This window comes from Mobula hypostoma, chromosome X2 (genome assembly GCF_963921235.1).
Source record: "Mobula hypostoma chromosome X2, sMobHyp1.1, whole genome shotgun sequence".
NCBI lineage: Eukaryota > Metazoa > Chordata > Chondrichthyes > Myliobatiformes > Myliobatidae > Mobula > Mobula hypostoma.
The window spans coordinates 6,659,795-6,678,811 of NC_086129.1; the positions used below are offsets into that span (position 1 = coordinate 6,659,795).

At 43.4% G+C, this 19,017-nt stretch overlaps 1 protein-coding gene across 2 annotated transcripts in view; it reads right to left on the reverse strand.

Annotated features, from left to right (window-relative positions):
- LOC134340926 (oocyte zinc finger protein XlCOF6-like) overlaps nt 1–19,017 on the reverse strand; it is a 408,299-nt gene that overhangs the window by 13,018 nt on the left and 376,264 nt on the right. The window lies entirely within an intron of this gene.

Consider the following 19,017-nt stretch of genomic DNA (forward strand, 5'->3'; position numbering starts at 1 on the left):
AGATGCATTTCCTGTTGTTTCCCAGAGAGGCTGAAGGTGCCGCGCTTTGAATTCTTCCCCATCCGATCTTTACTTTCGTAAATAGGATGTAAAGCGTAAACCACTACCTATAACCGAAAATGTTTTCCATAGGAAGTGTTGGAAAGGTGATTATACATGAAATAAAGGAACAGGGATGTCAGAGCATGGAAACTCAATCTGATATAGAAAACGTTAAATGTGAATCACAGATACACTGGAATTTGACAATACACTGTAATTGTAATCATGTAATTAATGCAATAGACGATAAAGATCCAAAGCGATTATGCTTTTGAACAATCAGACGATTTTGATTATGTACGATGGAAAACATTTGCACACTAGTGAATAAAACAAAACGTTCGGTTGCCTGCTGTCTTTTCGGAGACAATTTATTTATACCACCAGGATCACAGAACGTTCTTGTAATAGTCTGGAGGAACTCAGTAGACCAGGCAGCATCGAAGTAAAAGAGTACTGTCGTCATTTCGTGCCGAGACCCTTTCAGCAGGGTTCAGATTGTTCTCTTGTTTGTGATTGGATTCCAGAACTTTCTGTTAACTTAATTTTGAAACGGTTACTACTATATGTTGGTAGCTGGCCTTTCTGGCCCTACGAGCCCTAGCTTCTGAGTTACAGTCATGTGACTAAACAGCCAGATAGCCCTGATAGTTTTGGGATGCATCATTAAACCGGAGCACGGGTTTCCTACGCAGTCAGGGAGAGAACATGCAAACTCGTTATGGCCCAATTTGGACAGAGAACCGGTTAGTATTGTTTAAAGGGAAGAACAGACCGTGACTTTTTGCTTGGAGGTAGAACCCTTCTTCCTTGGAGGTACCGAATGCAATGGACTGGAGCACAATGATCCAGAATGCCGCATGCGCAGTACAGGCTCACAGGCCGAGCAGCAGAGCAACAGGCCGTTTGACAAATCACATCCATTAATTGTCCATATGCACTCATCCCACTGTCTACATTTGGATCATTTACTGCTGTACATCTATTTAAGAGTTTTCCCCAAATTATCTTCAAATGCAGTGATTGCCTTTGTCTCCAGCATATTCACCGAGAGCGAATTGCAGATATCTATTAATCACAATTAAAGAACAAACTGAAATCCTTTTCAGATCAGTCCAGAATACCAAAAGATATCGGAGCTGCATTGGGCTGCTCGGACCATCGTGCTTACTCCGATTACTTTATGAATGATTTATAACCGGCTCCACTTCATGCTCCCCTTCTCTTTGTAGCCAATGAAGCCCTGTTCAAAATCTATCAAAACCCCTCAAATGAATGCTAACATTTCATTTGCTTTCTTTACCACCGTTACAGAGATACACAGATAGACAGATAGAGAGTCAGAGAGAAAGAGAAGCAGGGATATCGAGAGACCTGGAGAAACGAGGACACAGGGATGCACAGAGGCAGGAATACAGAGATACAAGCATTCAGGGATACTGCGATAAACAGATACAGGGATACAGATACACAGGGATGCAGGGGCACGGGAATAGAGAGACACGCGTTTTCAGAAACACTTTAATATAGGGATAAAGGGATACGGGGATACAGAAGCTGAGGGATACACATATACAAGGGCATAGGTATGCAGGGAATCAACGAAAGACGAATGCAGTGATACAGTGACACAGACACAGAGATTCAGAGACAGAGGTGTAATGCCGTGGTTCACATCGTTCATTCTTTTTTTCTCTGTTATGCTTTTCTGTTCTCTATGTAGGCCTCTTGTTTGGGTTACTGTTGAAGATACGAGATATGAGAAATGTATGACATCTCATCGGTATTCAGGGGAGGTTTCTCTATCAAGTGATATGACCTCCACAGGTATCCATTATCAGTAAAGCCACAGATTCACCACCATTTGGTTAAAGAAGTCTCTTTTCCACACGGACATCCCTCCTTTCTGAGGTCATGATCCTTCGGACTTAGATTCACTCACGAAAGGAATCTTGATATCTAGATCCACTCTGTGTAAGACATTCAATATGAAATATGTTTCCCAGAGACCGGTAACTCCCCATCTATACCCATCTATTCTTATCAAAGGCTACACACACAAAGGCCTTCAGTATTTTGTGTGTGTTTGCTTGGATTTCCAGCATCTACAGACTCTCTGTTGTTCGAGCTTGGATTATTAATAATGCAAGTCAAATCTCCCCAGGGAAGGATGATGTATGTAATTGTCTGATTAGGTATCGGACTGACAACTCTCTGGAATCGTATTTTTGGATCATATTTGGAGGTTAGGCCATTTTCCTTCGTCATGGAAAATGAAAAGTAGTGCTGTCTGCCCTAAATCCTAGCAGCTCTATGCCTGATCTTTCTAGCTGTTGGCCTACATCGTTAACTTCTCATTTTTTTCTAAACTTGTAGAACATATGTTAATCGAGCGTTTGAAGTATTCTTTTTTTCGGATAACAAGCGATATATCGTTTTACCAGAGTGGATTTCGGAAGGATAGAAGGACACGGGATTCCGTTTCCGGTTTCAGAACTGGAAAGGACAGTTAAGTAAAGATGTTGTAATAGCAGTAGATTTGATATTGAAGAGGCATATGATATTCATGGAAAGATGGACTCCGGATTAAATTATGGAAATGAGGATTGAGGGGGAAATGGCATACATTTTCTGAGTTTTATATCTGGACAGCCGGTGCTCGTAGGGGTGGGAAACTTACATTTGGCTTTCTATGATATGGAAATGAGGAATCCAGAAGACAGCTTTGGTAACCCATTATATTTAATATTATGATTAATGATATTTTCTCTGAGCTAGGCACTCAGGTGTGTAAATCACTATATGCAGACGATGGAGCTTTGTAGATGAGAGGTACAAATTTCAGTTATACTACAAATAAGATGCAATTAGCAATCATTAATAATTTTGAAGAATAGACAAATATATGAGGATTTAAGCTTTCAATAGCTAATGCACAAGTTATGTGTTTTGCATATAAGGTCAATGAACCTGCAGTTGATTTGAAATTATACGGTCAAGCTCTTGAAGACATGTGAGTGGTAACATTACTAGCCATGTGGATGGATAATAAGATGATTCGGAAGAAGGATATCAGTAAAATAATTGATAGATATAAACGACCATTAAATATTCCCAGGTGTCCGTATGGGTTTTCTAGGCTGCTCTAGAAATATCTTTGCTGACGTGTTTAATTTGTTTAATTGGATCTGTTCTTGATTACGACTGTGTCGATTACGGATCAGCTTTATCTCAACTTTAATATGTTTGAGTGTGGTCCAAGCTCAGGCTTTAGGTTTGTGTTGGGGTGCAGTAAGGTCGTCTCCGGTTTTGGATTTGTGGTTGAAATTGGATAATTACCCTTACAATTGCGGAGATTGCAGTTGATGTTCACATTCTGGATTAATTTGAGAGGCCAAAGGAATGATCATTCTGTTAAAGTTGTGTGAGAGGACTGTTTGGAACATCACAGGAAGAGGGGTTTTAATTTTAGGTAGCTTGGATCTTATCACGCTGGGAAGAAGGGATTGTTGGATTGTGCAATATGCCCCACTGTCACCTTCTCTGAAATCCCAACTTGCTCTGCCTGTGACTGGTTGATTTTAGGTCACACAGTTTAATGAAGTCTAAGGATTCTGTCATGCCGGAGTGGCTGTTGTCTCATCAGTGCATGAAGGAATGTCATTGTAATATGTCGACTATGAATGCAAAGGAATTTAAACAGAATTTAACTGGGTTTGTTGGTTTTGATGAGTTTTAAAGCAGGTCATTTTTGCAGTCTGTCAGAATGAATGTTGGAATCTCATCAAGCATTATTTCATTTTCCAAGTGTTGGTTCACATGTCTCCTTCTAACGGGTCCTAGCACAACAGGTGTTGTGGGGAATGAGCGGGTTGACTGTTTATTTACAAAAGCTGTTAAATTACAATTTGGATATAGATCTTCCATTTAGTAAATCAGAAGCTAATCTGAATAAGATGGGAAATAATCATATTGACACTACCTAATATTAGGCATCACGCACAAAATGATGGGCGAACTCAGCAGGCCAGGCACCATCTGGGAAGAGAGTTACCGTCGACGCTGCGGCCGAAACCCGAGGAACAAAAAGAGCTGAGGAGCAGATTTGAAAGGTTAGGAGAGGGGAGAGAGAAACACCAGATGGGAAGCTGATTTGTGAAAGTGAAAGAAGGCCGTGGAGAAATGAAAAGAGCCGGGAGGGAAAAGCACCAGAACGAGTCGATGGGCGAGCAGGGAGATGACATAAAAGACGGAAAAGGTGATGGCAAATGTACAGATGGTGGGGGATGGAGTCATTAGTGGAAGTTGGAGAAATCTATGTTCATGCCATCAGGTTGGAAGCTACCCAAACGGAATATAACGTGTTGTTCCTCCAGTCTATATGTCCTCTCATCCCGACAGTTGAGGAGGCCGTGGATGGACATGTCGGACTGGGGAAAGGAAGTAGAATTAAAGTCTGTGTCCAAAGGGAGATCCCACCTGTTCTGGCAGACGCAGAGTAGATGCTCGGCGAAGCGGTATCCCAATCTACGTTAGGTTTTCCCGATATACAGGAGGCCACATCGGAAGCTCCGAACACAGTAATGACGCCAACGGACTCATAGATGAAGCTTAACCTCATCTGGAAAAACTATTTGGGACCCTGAATGGTACTGTACTGAAGAAGGGGAAACCCATCCCTCGTAGGGTGGCGGGAGGATGGGGTAAGAGCAGATTTACTTGAAGTCGAAGAGGCCAGCTTTGATGGTGGAAGAAGGGAAGCCTCTTTCTTCGATATAGGAGGGAATCTACTTTGCTCTAGAATGAAAACCTTCATCCCAAGCGGAGATGCGGTGGAGACGGAGGAATTTAGAAAAGGGGATAATATTTTACCAGTAGCAGGTTGGGATGAGGTACTGTTCGGGGAGCTGTGAGCGTCCTTTGGTTCATAACAGACAAGCTGTGTCCGGAGATTGATACAGTGAGATCGAATAAAGGAACGGAAGTGTCGGAAATGGACCAGGTGAATTGACGGCCGGGTGGAAGTTGGAGGCAAAGTGGATGCAATCATTGAGTGAGCACGGGTGCACGAAGCAGTCCCGATGCAGGCGGCGATGTAGCGTAGGAACAGTGCAGAAATGTCACGACTGTAGGCGTGGAACATACACTGCCGACAAACAGCCAGCCAGTGCTGGGACACATGCGAGTACCCAAAGCTACACATTCTGCTTGTAGGAAGTAGGAGAAACAGGAGGGGAAATTAGAGTGAAGACAAGTTCCGCTAGGCGGAGTAGAGTGCTGATGGCGGAGAACTGGTTGGGTCTTGTGTCTAGAAAAAAAAAACGCAGAGCTTTAAGGCCTTCCTGATGGTGTGAAGAACTCGATATCCACAGTAAAAATGAAATGATTAGGACCAGGGAACCTGAAATCATTGAAAAGTTCAAGAGCGTGTGAAGTGTCACGGATATAGGTGCGATGGGATTGAACCGGGGGTTTGTGATAAAAGAGAGTCGAGGTATGCAGTTATATGAGTTTAGGAGACCGCTTCGCCGAGCATCTATGCTCAGTCCGCCAGAATAATCCAGTGGCCTCATTTTAATTCCACTTACCATTCCCATTCCGATATGTCCATCCATGGTTTCCTGTACTGTCGTGATAAGGCGACACAAGGGTTGGAGGATCAGCACCTTATATTTCGTTTGGGTAGCCCCCAACCTGATGGCATGAACATCGATATCTCCAATTTCCAGTAATGTCAACACGCCTCTTAACCATTTCCAGTCACCTTTTCCCTCTCTCCGGTTATCTCTTTGCCAGCCCATCGCCTCACTCTGCTGATCCTCCGCCCCCTCTTTTTTTTCCTCTCCATGACCTTATGTCTCTTTCACCAATAAACTTACAAGCTCTTTGCTGAATCCCCCTCCCCGTGAGTTTCACCTATCGTCTGGCGATTCTCTCCCCCCTCCCAATACCTTTCAAATAAACTCCTCATATTTGTTTTGTTTTCTCTTTTTTTTCAGCACTGCTACAGGGTTTCGGCTCGAAACGTCCACTGTAACTCTTTTCTATAGATGCTGTCTGGCCTGCCGGGTTCCTCCAGCGTTGTGTGTGTGTGTGTGTGTGTGTGTTTAGGGCTTTTCAGCATCTGCAGATTTTCCTTCGTTTGCGAAGTTGGGAATATTATACTTAATCAGGTCGTGGTGTAAAACATCATTCTGGGTCATGTAGGTTTTGTCATTGTGAAACAGTTGACACACTATTCCATGGTGAAGCATATCAGGTAGAAATAAATCAAATGGAGGCTTCATTACAATCTTCGGTGGTTGATGGCTTTCAGTTCAGAGTTTTCTGAAGTTATGAGTTGCCTTTAATTGAATTCGCTGTAATGTTTTTCACTGCGTACAAACTACAATGGATTTTGAGGTAACTTAGCTTTCATTAGTAAAACAAGCAACAGTGAGGGTTTTATTTCACAATTCTCTACACCACACTCCAGTCCAGTTGTAGGTGAAATGCGCCTTTAATTCGAATATCAATTGCCGTTTATCCAAAGCCCGCACTATTTCTTCACGTAGACGATCATTCAACAGGAAGGAAGAGACGGGCGTGCTTGAGTAGCTAAAAAAAAAAGAATGTGATTAACGTACAGTTGATTGAGACCAAATACTTTTCTTCCGTGGAACCACACCATTCCTCCAGTGTGACGACTAAAATTGTACCCTGTATTCCACCTGTGGCTAAACCAGAGATGTGTTTGTGAGGTAGAAATTAAACAACGTCTTACTCCAATATTATCGAAAAGTTGTTAACGTTTTTCATTGCGTCTAGACAGCCCGGTCTGAGTGTGTGAGGGAGACGGAAGTTCTCCTAACACCCCAGGGGCGGCTGGACAATAATTGTTCAGAACCAGAAAACTGTAGTCAAGCTCCAGGTAAAATTAGATATTCCCGAAGTGGTTGGCAATAGAATCATGACCAGTGAGGCTACTTCTGTGCCATGTGGATTTCTGGCTCTGCTGTGCCAAAGCAATTTCTCTACGTAAAGCGGAGGGGAAAAATAAACTCTCAATGAAACAGCTGCGAATGAATTCAAATGAACAATCCACTGAGAAAAGGAAGGAATACCCGACGGCTTGGAGAAGGTGAACAGTACTGTTATTACATCCCATGTCACTACATAGTCAGAATTGCGGTCATCCTAAATCTGAGCAATGAAGTGCCGATTGGGGAAACACTGGACAATGTGGCGAAACGACATTCGATATCATAACTGCGCTGAGACTCGTTGACTCTCACTCGGCACCTGGCGGAACAGGGCGTCTTTTTGAGGATTCAGTTCTGGCATGGAGCAGAAGCGATCAAGTTAATAATAAACTTTGGAGCTTCGCTAACATTTCAGATTGACAACGGGTATTCCGCCCTCGGAAAGAAACGGCTTTCTGTGCGTATGTCCCATGTCACACCTCCCGCTAACCAGGCCTCACAGTCAATACAGCTCAAAACCCAGGCAATACCCTACACCACTCTCCATAATAAGAATCCGGACAACGCAGCATACCTTTTGCTGAATCTCCGACAGATTACAGATCTAACAGTCCTCTCTATATAAGTTTATCCTCTGTTTTTGAGTGCCCCTGTATCCCTGTATACTTGTCTCTCTATATCGCTCGTTCTTTGTGACTCCGTATCTTACTATCGCTATATGTCTGTACCTTTCTATCCCTGTGCCTCTGTAACCCTGTGCCAATGTATCCTTCTTCCTCTGTATCCCTGTCTCTATATCACTGCATCCCTGTATCTCTAAATCCCTCTATCTCCATAAACCCTCTGTCACTGTATCGTTCTTCCTCTGTATTCCTGTCTCTATGTGACTGCATCACTGAATCGTTCTATCCCTCTGACTCTGTATCCATGTGCCTCTGTATCAGTCCTTCTCGGTATCCCTGTCTCTATAACACTGCATCCCTGTATCATCCTATCCTTGTGTCACTCTATCCTCCTTTCCCTGTATCCCTGCCTCTATATCATTGCTTACCGGTATCGCTCTCTCCCTCTGTCTCTGTATCCCTGTGCCTCTTCATCTTTTTTTATCTGTATCTTTGAGTCCCTGTATCATTGTTTCCCTTCAAACCTGTGTCTCTGTATCACTGCATCTCTGTATATGTCTATCGCGGTGCCTCTGTATCCCAATGTCTCCGTATCAATGTTTCCCTGTGTCTCTCCATCCCTCGGTCTGTGCATCGCCGTATCATTTTATCCCCATATCAGAAGCTGTCTAGATACGCGCGCCTCGGTATTTCTGTTCCTCTGGATCGCCGTGCCTCTTCATGCGTCTGTCTGTGTATCCCAGAATCCTTGAATTCCTGTATCTCTCTAGAGGCAAGGATAAAAGAAAAGCTTACGAAAGGTTAAAAGAATTAGGCAATGATAGAGATGTAGGGATTATAAGGCTAGCAGGAAGGAGCTTATGAATGAAATTAGAAGAGCTGGAAGCGACCATGAGAAGGACTTGGCGAGCAGGATTAAATAAAATCCCAAGGCATTCTACAAGTATGTGAATAGCAAGAGGATAGGACGTGAGAAAATAGGACCAATCAAGTATGACAGTGGAAAAGAGTGCATGGGACCGGAGGAGATAACCGATGTACGTAAAAAAAATACTTTGGTTCAGTATTCAATGCGGTAAATAATCTTTGCGATTGTAGGGATGCCTTACAGCCGATTGAAAAGATTGAGCGTACAGTGGCATGCAAAGGTTTGGACTCCCCTGCTCAAAATGTCTGCAACTGTGAATAGATAAGCGAGTAAAAGATGACCTGCTTTCCAAAAGGCATAAAGTTAAAGATGACACATTTCTCCAATATTTAAGCAAGATTATTATTTTTTTTTATTTCCATCTTTTCTAATTTCAGAAAAAAATGAAAAGGGACTGAAGCAAAAGTTTGGGCACCCTGCTGATCAGTACTTAGTAACACCCCCTTTGGCAAGTACCTCAGCTTGTCAACGCTTTCTGTAATAGGTAAGGGACTGAGAAGAGCAAGAAGGGGGCATGGGAAGGCCTTGACGAGTAGGGTAATGGAAAACCCCAAGGCATTCTTCAATTATGTGAAGAACAAAAGGATGACAGGAGTGAAGGTAGGACCGATCAGATATAAACGTGGGAAGATGTGCCTGGAAGCTGTGGAAGTGAGCGAGGTCCTCAATGAATGCTTCTCTTCGGTATTCACCAATGAGAGGGAACTTGATAATGGTGAGGACAATATGAGTAAGGTTGATGTTCTGGAGCATGTTGATATTAAGGGAGAGGAGGTGTTGGAGTTGTTAAAATACATTAGAAACATAGAAACATAGAAACATAGAAAATAGGTGCAGGAGTAGGCCATTCGGCCCTTCGAGCCTGCACCGCCATTTATTATGATCATGGCTGATCATCCAACTCAGAACCCAGCCTTCCCTCCATACCCCCTGACCCCTGTAGCCACAAGGGCCATATCTAACTTCCTTTTAAACATAGCTAATGAACTGGCCTCAACAGTTTGCTGTGGCAGAGAATTCCACAGATTCACCACTCTCTGTGTGAAGAAGTTTTTCCTAACCTCGGTCCTAAAAGGCTTCCCCTCTATCCTCAAACTGTGACCCCTCGTTCTAGACCTCCCCAACATCGGGAACAATCTTCCTGCATCTAGCCTGTCCAATCCCTTTAGGATCTTATACGTTTCAATCAGATCCCCCCTCAATCTTCTAAATTCCAACGAGTACAAGCCCAGTTCATCCAGTCTTTCTTCATATGAAAGACCTGCCATCCCAGGAATCAATCTGTCCCCGGGGCCTGATGGAATATTCCCCAGGCTGCTCCACGAGGCGAGGGCAGAGATTGCTCAGCCTCTGGCTAGGATCTCTATGTCCTCGTTGTCCGCGGGAATTATACCGGAGGACTGGAGGGAGGCGAATGTTGTCCCCTTGTTCAAAAAACGTAGTAGGGATAGTCCGGGTAATTATAGACCAGTGAGCCTTACGTCTGTTGTGGGAAAGCTGTTGGAAAAGATTTTTAGAGATAGGATCTAAAGGCATTTAGAGAATCATGGTCTGTTCAGGGACAGTCAGCATGGTTTTGTGAAGGGCAGATCGTGTCTAACAAGCCTGATAGGGTTATTTGAGGAGGTGACCAGGCATGTAGATGAGGGTAGTGCAGTGGATGTGATCTATATGGATCTTTGTAAGGCATTTGACAAGGTTCCACGCGGTAGGCTTATTCAGAAAGTTAGAAGGCATGGGATCCAGGGAAGTTTGGCCAGGTGATTCAGAATTGGCTTGCCTGCAGAAGGCAGAGGTTCGTGGTAGAGGGAGCACATTAGGATTGGAGGATTGCGACTAGTGGTGTCCCTCAAGGATCTGTTCTGGGACCTCTACTTTTCGTGATTTTTATTAACGACCTGGATATGGGGGTAGAAGAGTGAGCTGGCAAGTTTTCAGATGACACAAAGGTTGGTGGTGTTGCAGATAGTGTAGAGGATTGTCGAAGATTGCAGAGAGACATTGATAGGATGCAGAAGTGGGCTGAGAAGTGGCAGATGGAGTTCAACCCGGAGAAGTGTGAGGTGGTAAACTTTGGAAGGACGAACTCCAAGGCAGAGTACAAAGTACTTGGTAGTGTGGAGCAGCAGAGGGATCTGGGGGTACATGTTCACAGATCGCTGAATGTTGCCTCACAGGTGGAGAGGGTAGTTAAGAAAGCTTATGGGGTGTTAGCTTTCATAAACCGAGGGATAGAGTTTAAGAGTCGCGATGTAATGATGCAGCTCTATAAAACTCTGGTTAGGCCACACTTGGAGTATTGTGTCCAGTTCTAGTCGCCTCACTATAGGAAGGATGTGGAAGCATTGGATAGGGGTATAGAGGAGATTTACCAGGATGCTGCCTGGTTTAGAGAGTATGCATTATGATCAGAGATTAAGGGAGCTACGGCTTTACTCTTTGGAAAGAATGAGGATGAGATGAGACATGATAGAGGTGTAGAAGATATTAAGAGGAATAGATAGAGTGGATAGCCAGCGCCTCTTCCCCAGGGCACCACTGCTCAATACAAGAGGACATGGCTTTAATGTAAGGGGTGGGAAGTTCAAGGGGGATATTAGTGGGAGTTTTTTTACTCAGAGAGTGGTTGGTGCATGGAATGCATTGCTTGTGTCAGTGGTGGAGGCAGATATACTAGTGAAATTTAAGAAACTAGTAGACAGGTATGTGGAGGAATTTAAGGTGGGGCGTCATATGGGAGTCAGGGTTTGAGGGTCGGCACAACATTGTGGGCCGAAGAGCCGGTAATGTGCTGTACTATTCTATGTTCTATAATTACTTGAAAGTGGCGTCACGGGTAGATAGCGTCGAAACGAGAGCTTTTGGTACATTGGACTTCATAAATCAAAGTATTGAGTACAGAAGATTGGATGTTATGTTGAGTTATATAAGACGTTGGTGAGGCCCAATCTGGATTATTGTGTGTAGTTTTTGTTACCTGCTTGAAGGAAAACTAGCAACAAAATTGAAAGAGTGCAGAGAACATTGACAATCGGTTTGCTGAGACATGAGGACTCAAAGCTTTCGAACAAGGTAAGGGCTTTAATCTCTTTAGTGTTGGAAAATGAAGTGAGATTTCGCAGATGTTGTTGACAGGGGAAATGCAGGCAGGTTTTTTTTCCCTCTGAGGTTGGGTGAGATGGCAACTAGAGGTCGCAGTTTAACGGTGAAAGGTGAAATATTTAAGAGGAACCTGAGTGGGAATCCCTTCACTCCGAGGGTGGTGAGGGTGTGGGAAGAGCTGTCAGTGGAAGTTATGGATTTCATTGCAGAGAAATTTGGATCAGTACATGGACGGGAGGGTATTGAGGTCTATGGTCCAGGTGCGGTTATGGGACTCGGCAGAGTAACAATTCGGTACTGACATATGGGCAAAGTGGTTTGCTTGTGTGTTATAGGGCTCTCTGACTCCAGATAAAGTGTAGATGAATGGAAATTGGGTGGACTGTTGTTGGGAAGAAAGCGACGTGTTTTAAGGATTTCCTGCTGGGGATAGAAGTGAATAGGTAGTGGACATCCGTGGTCAAAGTGAGGAGATCAGGGCCAGGGATTTTAGAGTTGTTGAAGAGCAAACAGACACAGACACTCACATGCATACAGGTAAGTACACGCACACACAGACACAGAGACACACAGACACACACACAGACACACACACACGCACACACACACACACAAGTTCCCTCCATACTCCCATTGCCCTTCACCCTGATTTCCAGAAATTGCTCGTTGCTCCTTTTTGGCTCAAACTCTGCCCGCTTTTCTGCCCCCATTCTCACCGCTTCCCACTCTCGCCACCTTCTCTTCCCCGTTCTCTCACAGTCTCCCTCTCACCATCTCTTGTCTCCCACTCCCTCCTCCTTTCTCTTCCTCCTCTCCCTCATCTATTTTCCTCTCTTCCACACTCTCCCTTACTCTCTCTCCCCTCTTCATCTGTTCCCGTCCCCACTGCCACACTCTTTCCTCCACACATTCTACCCTCCCCTACCCACTCACTCCCCTTCCTCTTTCCATTTTGTCTCTTTCTCCCTTTCTACCCAACGCTTTGCCTGCCTCTCGCCTTCGTTCCAATTCCTCCTTTACTGCAGCTCGCTTTCCCCGTCCCCCTCCCGTCCCGACCCCCACCCGCACTGTGATGATGGTTAACACACACAGTGAATTGTCTGATGTTGTGTAATTCTTCATTGTTTGCACAGCCACAATGTTCTCTCAGAAGATAAAGACTTGTGGTTTCCGGGAGAGGCCAGTTTGTTCCCTTTTTATGTACTACAGAATAGGCGGGGGAGGGGAGTGCGGAGCAGAGAGGAGAGTACGGAAGAGAGGGAGACTAAGTATATATATAGCCTCAATGTTTTTGTCTCTGTTCTCCTCTCTTCATCCGTTCTCTTCCCCGCTCTCCTGCTCTTTCCTCCACACATTACTCCCTACCCTACCCACCCAGTGCCCTGCTTCTCTCCCTTATTGTCTCTTTCTCCGGTTCTGCCGAACGCTTCGCCTGCCGATCGCCTTCTCCCCATTTCCCCCTTTTCTATAGCTCGGTTTCCCCGGCACCCACCCGTCCGCACATCCCCCACCCCTCACTGTGATGACGGGTTGACATGCACAGTGAATTTTAGATGTTGTAAGATTCTTCACTGTTTGGAAAGATCCGATGTTCTCACAGAAAATAACGGCTTGTGGTTTCCGGGAGAGGCCAGTTCGTTCCCCTTTTGTGTGCTACAGAACAGGCGGGGGAGGAGAGTGTGGAGTAGACAGGAAAGCCGTGTGTTCTCAGTAGCTTCACCGTCACGACAAAGACCGAGCGCTGTCTGCGAGCTGGTCTCTGACAGGAACACAAACAGACACACAAAAAGGCGGACAGACACAGACGAAGACGCATATAAACACACAGAGATGCAGACATACAGAAACACTTTTAAAATGAATGCAGTTTGCATTTTGAACCTTTGAAGATGGAGGCACCTATTTGTGAACTGTTTGAAATGATTCTTGCTCTGAGATAATGTAATGTGCATGTTGGAGAGACAGCGGGTTTGGGGGTGCACATGGAAATCGGGCTGCACATTGATTTGCGGGTGTGCGAAGGTTTCAGGGTATGTCGGTGAATTTGGGGGTGCACACTGCTTTAAGCATTTGAGGGTGCACAGGCATTTGGCAGCATTTAGGGCTGCACACAGATTTGGATGTCTCGGTTGATTTAGGGATGTACACGGATTTGGGGAGTCCTTGGATTTACGGGTGTAATAAATCTCAAGGTTGTTTTATTTATAGAGACATAAAAACAAATGCGCTTCGAAATTTGAACTTTGTTCTTGCTATTTGATTTGAGGTGGAGGCAGCTATTTTGAGAAGTGTTTGAAATGATTCTTGCTCTGTGATAATTTAATGTGCATGTGGGGATGTCAGCGGGTTTTGGGTGCGCACAGGTCTAGGTATGTGGGTGGATTTCGGGGTGTCGATAGGTTTGAGGTGCGCACAGATCAGGGTAAGCCTGAAAATCTTAACACTGACACGTCTTCAAGAGTTTGATCATATGATTTCAAATCAAGTACAGGTCTGTTAATCCTGTTTATGAAACACATGACTTGTGTTTCTTTTTGCCACCGAAAAATTAAATCCCACTATTTGCCGACTGTTCGACCTTATTGTTTTTGCATCCTATATTCAGTAAAAATGAAATTTCTACCTTAAACCTCCATCATCTACAGATAGTAATTTACACACCCCAGAACCTATCTCAGAGAAAACATTATTAATCATAATATGAAATAATAAATACTTTGTGGGTTCCCAATCTCTATCTAATAGAACCCGAATATAACTTGTCCGCCCGTACCTGCACAGGACGTCCTAATAAAAAAAAACTCAGATAAAAATTATTCAATCACCCCCTCAAAATCATTTCCAAAATATAATCAAAAGTCCGTCCTTCCATAAATATCATCAGCCTTTTCAATATCAACATATTTTGCGATTACAACATCTATATTTACCTGTGCTTTCGTAATATGATCTTCCAAACATAAGACTGAATCCAATGTTTTTCTACCCTTCTGATATCCACTCTGATAAAACGCAAAATCACCTCCCTTTTCCAAAAATAGCTCAAGAATTCGATTACCATAAATTCCATACGTTTACATAAATGAGACACTAACGATAGTGGCCTCTAACCAGAAAGATCAGACGGGGAGCTCCCAGCTTTTAGAATAGACACTACTACAACCATTTTCCATGAGGAGGATGGTCAAACCTCCAAACACAATTCAGAAATTGTAATATTATCTGAAGGGAGTTGTCAGCCATATGTCTGATCAGACAATAACATATCATCCTTTACTGGAGACGTTTGAACTGCCAATCCCTTTTCAATATGATCACAATATGACCTCCCGAAAACCCTTATCGCAATCTTCACCACTTTCCTCACCACGGCCTGTGCCCTTTTATATTTAATAAGGTCACTCGAAGACGGATACTTCCTCACTTCCCCAAACGCATTATTTCTCTCCCTAATTGCCTCTGGACACTCCTCAGTCCACCATGGTACAGCCTTTCTCCTACTATTCCGTTCGTAATGGGAATCATTTTCAACGCAGTTTGCTGAATAACATGACATAACCTTTCATTGTAAAATAACACATCTTCCTCAACATTCTGTAGCAGTTTCAGAACTGCTATGAACATTAAATCTCGTGCCCATTCAGACAGACAAGTTGAAAAACTCTTCCTCAATTAAACCATTACCATCATTCCGCATTCGACCCCACAGTGAACTATGTGCGCGAAAATCCCCACACCATACACCCCTTGGTGAGCGAGAACTGCATACATTTTCACACAAATCAATAGAATTTTTTCTACAAGGGTTGTAAAAATTAACTACTTTTATACACCTACCTGTTGAATAAAATATCGCTACAAAAAATCCCACATCTATTTCATTGACATCCGCAACACTATATCCTAGCCACTCCTGTACCAACTAACCTGTCAAGCCGAACAGCAATATAATCATACACTCAAAACTTAAAATGTGCAAATAACCAGGTTCCTGAATACATATAACATCGGGAGCATCTAAGAAATCAGAAATACACTTCTTGAAGTCTTGAACGTTATAAATCTGGCTTCTCGCATTCCACTCCAAATATTTTAATCCCATTCTGTCCCTTCACAAGTAGACTGGGATACAGATACCCCACCCATTACAGCTTCCCACATAACACCAGTTACACCAGGATACCTTTCTTCAGCTTTCACAGTAATTGTAATTTCCTCATTAGGACGAGATGCCTGAGCAGTATAATTCATCACATCTTTATAAATATCACAAACTTCATTTTATCCAGCAGTAAAGTACCTTTAGTGGGAGAACTGTGATGCCAGCATATCCACTGACGTCACAGTCTGTTCCCTGACTGGGAACACTTTACCCAGTTTACCTGCTCTACTGGCTGTACTTGTCCATAACAGGTCCTTCCGCTGCCTGTGTTGTTCTGAACCAACTGAACTGGTCATTTCATTCCTTACTAAACCAATCTCTCTGCCTACACCGGGTCCACATCACTCCATTTTCCACACATTTCCACATATCCATCGTGGTGGGTATCTAATAGCCTCCATCACATCTGCCTCCACCACAACCCCTGACATTCATTCCAGACACCCACCACGATGGGTATGAAAAACAAAACTTGAAACGCAATTCTCCTTTCAACATTCTGAGTCAGGTTTTTAAAATCATTGTCTTTTGTAACTTTTTTTTAACAGCAGCTATGCAGAGACAAGATACAAAATTACACCAAATTACAAAATACTTAAATAGTGCAAAAAGGACCAATGAGGTAGTTTTTCCCCTTTCTCTTGAAGTGCATGCCCTCTGGTATTAGACATTTCCTCCATAGAGATCAAAATACCGGTTGTCCACTCTGTCTGTGCCTCTCACGTTCCTGTAAACATTTGTCAGACCTCCCTCAGCCTCAGCCGCTCCAGAGAAACTAGATCCCCAGATTGTTCAGTCTCACTTTATCTGAGCAGCATCCTGTTAAGCTTTGTCTACTCACCTCTCGTCCTCCATCGCTCCAAGGGGAAAAGGCCAAGTTCACTCAATCTATTCTCATAAGGCATGCTCTCCAATCCAAGAACAACGTGCTTGTAAATCTCCTCTGCACTCTCTCTGTAGTATCCACATCCTCCTAGTGAGGTGACCAGAACAGAACACAGTACTCCAAGTGGGGTGTAATTAAGCCCTTATATAGCTTCAACATTCCCTCCCAGCTCTTGAACTCAGTCCCACGGTTGATGAATCTATCACACCAGACGCCTTCTTAACAACACTGCCAACCTGCGCAGCAGCTTTGAGTGTCGTATGGACACGGACCCCAAGATCTCTCTGACCCTCCACACTGCCAAGAGTTTTACCCATTCTGTGCCGAAACAGACTCATCGAGGCGCGAAGGGGAACCGCGCCCGTCCCTGTGGACGCCGAGACCGGCGACCACCGACAGCAGCAACTCGCTGAACTTCACCATGGCGATGGAGCGGAAGAGGAGGGGCTGAACATGGGGCAGATTTCCACCCGGCCTATCGTAGCTCAGATCCGACACTGACCCATGCTGTCACTGGCTGTAGTGACTGTCGGTCAAATGAGAACTCACACAGGGATTCGTTAATGTGAACGTCAGTCAGCCATCCTGTCTTTCTGAGCTTGAGTTTGGATTTACAGTATATCAGGGACAGGGGCCACTTCTAAGAGCTGAAGGATTTGGTAAAGCAAATGGGGAGAAATGTAAGTTATTATGTGATGATGTATTAAGAGTAAAAGGGTACAAACCGTGATGAGCAAGGCAGTGATTTACTGGAATCATATTGAGATAATAATGGAAGGGATATTAAACTTGAAGATGTTGGCGATGTGGTTAAGGAAATGGATGATTTGAAATGATCATACTATTGCAGTGTTAATTAATGAAGGCAAAATGATTATTACTGAAACAGGGAAGGTTGTGTTACTGGCTGGGTCGTTTGCTGTCATTCATAATCAAGACAATTTAAGTGAAGAATAAACAATGTAGGGACATGTTTTTCAGTGAATACTGTACCCCGATGTGTTGGAAATCAGCTGTAGCAATGATAATATCACCAATGTAGGGTTTTCTTTGGAGGAATTTAAGAAGTCTATTACTAATACAGGTCAGGCGCCCCAGGGAAGGGTGATATATGTGATTGCAATTCTCTCCCTTGAAAATATTAAATGTTTGAACTGTGTTTGGAGATCAGGCCATCTTCCTCCCTCATGGAATATGGCAGCAGTTGTACCTGTTCTGAAACCTGGGAGATCCCCATCTGATCCTTCTCGTTTTGGGCCTATATCGTTAATTACCCATTTATGTAAACTGATGGAATGTATGGTAATCCAGTGCTTGAGTTATATTTTGGAAAGGAGGTGATATAATGTTTTATCACAGCAGGTTTTGCAAGGGTAGAATTACATTAGATTCAGTTGTATGTTTTAAAGATGATATTGGGAAAGCACAGTTAAAGAAAGATGCTGTAATAGCAGTATTCTTTAATATTGTAAACGCATATGATATGTTATGGAAGGAAGGACTTTTGATTAAATTTTGGAAATTAGGAATGAGGGCAGATTGCATAATTTATCTGAGTTTTTTTATTTGGACAGACTGTGCAGGAATGGGTGGGCATATTATGTTTGTGTTTCTACGAGATAGAGAATGGGACCCCACAAGACAGTATTTGTAGCCTTTATTATTTAATATTATGATTAATGATATTTTCTCTGAAATAGGTACTCTGGTGGGTAAATCACTATATGCAGATGATGTAACTTTATAGATTAGAGGTGGTATTTCAATTTTACTGTAAATAGGATGCAATTTACAATTAATAGGACAAACAGTGGGGAAATGGATAAAGATGTTAAGCTTTCAGTCACTAAAACACGTTTTGTGTTTTACAAACAGGATTAATAGACCTGCACATGATTTGAAGTTATATGATTAATCTCTTGAGGAATTTTCAGTGGTAAGTTTTCCAGGCATGTGGATGTATGATAAACTGACATGGAAACACTGTATCAGTGAAATGATTGATATGTGTGGGTATTCTGGGGTGCAACCCAAAACTCTTTGTTGATTGTTTATATTTGTTTAATTCGATCTGTTCTTGATTCTGGCTGTGTGGCTCAAGGATCAGCTTCATCTTCAACTTTATTCTGTCTGGGTGTGATACCAGCACAGGCTTTAAGATTGTGTTGTGGTGCAGTAAGGTCGTCTCCTGTTTCAGCTTTACTGGTTGAAATGGGACAATTGCCCTCACAATGACAGAGGGTGAAGTTGCTGTTAACATACTGGATTAATTTGAGGGTGAGTAAATATCATCATGTTAAATGTGTGCTAGA